The sequence below is a fragment of the Scylla paramamosain genome, unplaced genomic scaffold, assembly GCF_035594125.1.
Source record: "Scylla paramamosain isolate STU-SP2022 unplaced genomic scaffold, ASM3559412v1 Contig18, whole genome shotgun sequence".
Lineage (NCBI taxonomy): Eukaryota > Metazoa > Arthropoda > Malacostraca > Decapoda > Portunidae > Scylla > Scylla paramamosain.
Window position 1 is genome coordinate 1,075,001 of NW_026973683.1, and position 5,000 is coordinate 1,080,000.

Below are 5,000 nucleotides of genomic sequence, written 5' to 3' on the forward strand. Positions count from 1 at the left end.
ATAGACCTACCTTACTAGTTATCGTAGTACCTTTTTTCCGTTTTCTATACCAAGGCCAAAAAAGCTCAAAGTCGGAAAAAGGCAATTGGTGTTTGGAAATTGAAAAAAAAAACGGGAAGATGCGCCATTTATTTATTTATTTATTTTTTTTATCTTATGGCTTCTTCCAGCACCCTTTTTTTTATTGTATTATTTTTTTGTTTGTTTGTTTGTTTATTTTTTTTGCTTCTACATACGCTTGGTCTAAAATATTCAAGGTCATGCTAGCTTCGAACAGAAATACTAGCTAAAATTATAGCCTATATGTCTACTTTTTTTTTTTTTTTGTTTATATTCTTCATGTCTAAGTGAGTATTGTATAAAAAAAGCCGGGTTCATTATGTTTTCGTCTTCCTCTTCCTCTTCTTGTTGGTTTTTCCCCATCTTGTCCCACCTACAGTCATAAATTACGTCACTTATTGCTGCAAAATTATCTTCACATACATGTACACAATATCTCCACACACATGTACATTTCTCTATAAAATAAGCCATTTTTCGTAAACGACTAATTTTTTTTTTACAACATACGAATCTTGCTCAAATATTATCCAGTCTTTTATTTGTTTATTTATTTATTTATTTTTTGCAAGTGTAATATTAAGATTTGTTTCCTCTCTCTTTCTTTCTATTTTTTTTTTTTTTTTAACATGCGTGTGTCTGTGTGACTCACGAGGTCATTGGCATTTGAATAAAGCCTTGGTGATATTTTAGTAAGTGTGCACAATCTGTATCTCAACATTTCCACGAGTTTAAAACATTTTTGAGCATGATCTATGAGGTAACACTGATTCAATAAGAACATAAGAACATAAGAAATAAGGGAAGCTGCAAGAAGCGACCAGGCTTACACGTGGCAGTCCCTGTTTGAAATATACCTACCTATTTCCACCTATCATCCCTATCCTTAAACTAAATTCAATGCTCTATATTCGAAATTTGGATAAATATCTCTTATAATTTGACAAAAGCTTCATCATAAAATACTATTACAATCTGAATAACAATCTCTAATGCAGCAAACTTGACAATACAATATACTCTTTTTTTTTTTTCAATATATTCTTTCAACAATTCGCCCAAAATCTTGACAAATACATCACTTCTAAACACTTTTAAAACTTTACTTATGCATCAAATGTCACAGTCTATATTAAACTTTTCACATATTTAATTCTTCAAAAAAACATTTCAATATATTTTTGTCTCTGGTATCTTTACAACAATTCTCCCTAAATGTTGACAAATACATCACTTCTAAATAACAGCTTTACTTATGCATCAAAAGTCACAACCTAGATTAAACCTTTCATATATTTAATTCTTCAAAAAAAAAAAAAAAAAAAAGAAAGAAAAAAAAAACATTTCAATATATTTTTGTCTCCGGTATCTTTACAACAATTCGCCCCAAAAAAATTTTGACGCAGTATCAGTTTTAAACACTAATACTAAATAAATACAAGCTTTACTTATGAACGTGACAACTTCGACTAAGCTTTTCAGTATATATATATATTTTTTTATTATCTTTAAACCAATTTGTAACCTTATAAAAACAGATTTCGTTCACAATTTCACATTTCACTAGTTTTCATCAATTTACGAGAAAAAAATCTTTATAAAAACCAACAATTTTCTTCCTATCATCAGTATTTTTCACCCACATTCCTTCCAAACTCGTATTTATCTATTTTTTTCTACATATTTTTCCAAATCTCTTTTTTTCCACATCCTCTCAAAACTATTTCTTATTTTCTTCCCATATACACGCGCACACATTCTCTCTCTCTCTCTCTCTCTCTCTCTCTCTCTCTCTCTCTCTCTCTGGTAAGGCGTTTTAATACATAGGGATTCCCAACAAACACGCCCTTTGAGTCTACTCCTGAGAAATCCTTAATCAAATTGAGATGAAAGGAGGAAACGCCGACACAAAAATAGGAAATAAAGGGAAAAAAAAAGGGCAAGAGGAAAAAAAAAAAAGGAGAAAGGAAGATTGAGATCGACATTGCAAGAGATTAGAGACTTTAGAGAGGGAGGAAAGAAAAAAAAAACGGAGGAAAAATACACACATACACACACACACACACACACACACACAGAGAAAAAAAAATCTCTTGGAAAGTTTTTTGAAATTTTTTTGATAATTTCTTTTATGTTTTTAAAAATTCTCTGATGACGAATAAGAAATAAATTAAGTTCTCAGGATTTTTTTTAACTTCGATATTTTTTTTTAATCGTAAAGTCAGAGAGAGAGAGAGAGAGAGAGAGAGAGAGAGAGAGAGAGAGAGAGAGAGAGAGAGAGAGAGAGAGAGAGAGAGAGAGAGAGAGTCGGTTCTCGGCTTTTCCCATTCAGGCTTTCGAAACACCAGCTTTATTCTCTCTCTCTCTCTCTCTCTCTCTCTCTCTCTCTCTCTCTCTCTGACGCTTGCCAATATTCTGTTGTTCCCATTTCTCTTTCCTTTTTATTATTGTCTGTCTGCTCTCTCTCTCTCTCTCTCTCTCTCTCTCTCTCTCTCTCTCTCTCTCTCTCTCTCTCTCTCTCTCTCTCTCTCTCTCTTCCATTGTCCGCATTTCGTGTTTTTTTTCGCTTCCTCGTACTTCTTCATTTATTTACTTCTTTCATTCTCCTTCCTTCCTTTCTCCTCCCTTTCGTAAAAATAAATCACCATATTTCTCCTCCTGCTCCTCCTGCTCCTCCTCCTCCTCCCCCTCCTCCTCCTCGTCTTCCTCTTCTACTCAATCCCTTCATCTTCTCCCTCTTCTATCTTCATTACATCTCTCTCTTCTCTCTCTCTCTCTCTCTCTCTCTCTCTCTCTCTCTCTCTCTCTGATATGGACAAAGCAGCTATTTTCTTTTTTTTAGCATGTACAAAATTATTTCTCCATATTTTATCTATTTCTGTCTATTTCTATTCCTAATATGGGCAAAGTACGCCAATTCTCGCAAAATCTCGCCGGTTCTCGTGGAATGTCGTCAGTTCTCGCAAAAAAAATGTCACCAATTCTCGTATTATGTCGTCAATTCTCGCAAAGTCTCGCCAATTCTCACAAAATCTCATAACTTCTCGTGCTATCTCGCCATTTCTCACCAAAATCTCTCGGAAAAATTTCCTTTCTTGCAAACACCCAGTCAGTTCTCGTTTTCTTTACAAATTCAATAATAAACACACGTAGTCTCTTCATTTCTCTATTCCCTTTTATCATTCATATCTTCTTCCCCTTTTTATTCGTCCTCTTCTTCAAAATGACGAATATTTCTGCTTTTTTTCATTCACTTTTGCTTCCTCTTCCTCTTCACTTATTTATCTGTCCTTTTTTTTATCAATCTTTTCCTTCTTTTCCTCTTTGTTTTTTTTTTCCTTCACACTGTAAACACAAAATTAGATGATTTTCCTCTTCTGTCCAATACGTTTTTTCCGCTTTTTTCACTTTCATTTCTTCATCTATCTGTTTCCCCTCCCTTATTTTTCCCTCAACGACAAAAAAAATGGCTGTTTCCCCTCACAGTAACCACAAATGTAACTGTTTTCCTCATCTGCCTATTTATTTGTCCTCATTTTCCCCTTTTCTCCATGTTTTCCTCATTTTCTTTTCCTTTTTTTTCACGTTTTTTACTTTCTTTTTCCTCATTGTCCGCTCAACACGACACAAAATGGCTGTTTCCCCTCAGAGTAGACACAAAAGTAGCTATTTTCCTCTATTCTATCTGTTTATCCACGTTTTTTTTCCCCTTTTTTCATCCATTTTTCCTAATTTTTCCCTCAAGACGACCATAAAAAAAAAAAAAAAAATGGCTGTTTCCCTGTTTTTCTCACAGTGTACACAAATGCAGTTTGAATAAGCAGTTTCTTAATTACCTCCACTTGACTTACGTGAACATAAAGGATATTGACATAACTACAGTATTTTTGTATAATCTACCCTACACACAGTACCTCCATTTGGCATTATAATTATTACTGTCTGGCCTATAACCCTCTCCACACAACACCCATCACAACAACAACAACAACAACAACAACAGGAACAACAAGAACAACAACCATCACAACAGCAACGCAAACAAAGGCCTTGTTTTTTTACTTTTTTTTTACTTTTTTTTGTTTTTCTTGTTTTGTTTGGTGTTTGTTAGTGTTTACATATAATTGTTTACTTGGTTATACGGGAAAATGTATTCTGTACCTTATTGCCAGCCCAGGTGTGTGTGTGTGTGTGTGTTTTGTATATATATATATTTTTTTTCTACAGTATAGCAAAGGGTTGAGGACCTGTAAGCATCTGGACTCGTGATACATACATAAATACATACATGAATACATATATTCACCAGTCCAGGTGTTGCCAGGTATACACAGCCACATGTATACAAAAATGAGACGCAATAGACAAACTATATATATATCAAATAATGTATTAGCGCATTTATCCCCCATGATAAACTATACATACGTACATACACACACACATACGTACATACATGGTGGTATTGATACACAAAAAGGCTCACATTATGAATACTTGCTGCACACACACACACATACACATACATACATACATACATACATACATACATACATACATACATACATACATACATACGGTTAATTCATTACGTATCTCCCCAAAAACACATTAAGTATCATTTTCTCGTCTCGTTTTCTTTTCACCAACAAAATCTCGCAGAATCTCGTAAAATCCCGCCATTTCTCATAAAATTGTCGCCGTTTTCCCGTCAATTCTCGCAAAATCTCTCAACTTCTCGTCCTTGCTCACAAAAACTCGTCGCTTCTCGCAAAATATCGCCAGTTCTCGCACTCCCCGAGACTCTGACGCACTAACCGTTGGAAAAATAAATCAATAAAACAAGTCAATAAAAAAAAAAATAAATAAATAAACTGAAGACTATTAATATTTTTTCCACCCAAAATTTCAAAATATTTCGGAATAATTTTTTGGGGGGA

At 33.9% G+C, this 5,000-nt stretch overlaps 1 protein-coding gene across 1 annotated transcript in view; it reads right to left on the minus strand.

Moving 5' to 3' along the window:
• The window catches only part of LOC135097377 (glutamate receptor ionotropic, NMDA 2B-like), a 105,348-nt gene that overhangs the window by 3,421 nt on the left and 96,927 nt on the right, over positions 1–5,000 (minus strand). Inside the window, 1 exon segment of the mRNA XM_063999222.1 lies at positions 1–5,000. This exon segment is cut by the window's left edge and continues 3,421 nt beyond it; it is cut by the window's right edge and continues 1,529 nt beyond it. The gene's annotated coding sequence lies outside the window, so the exon portion shown is untranslated.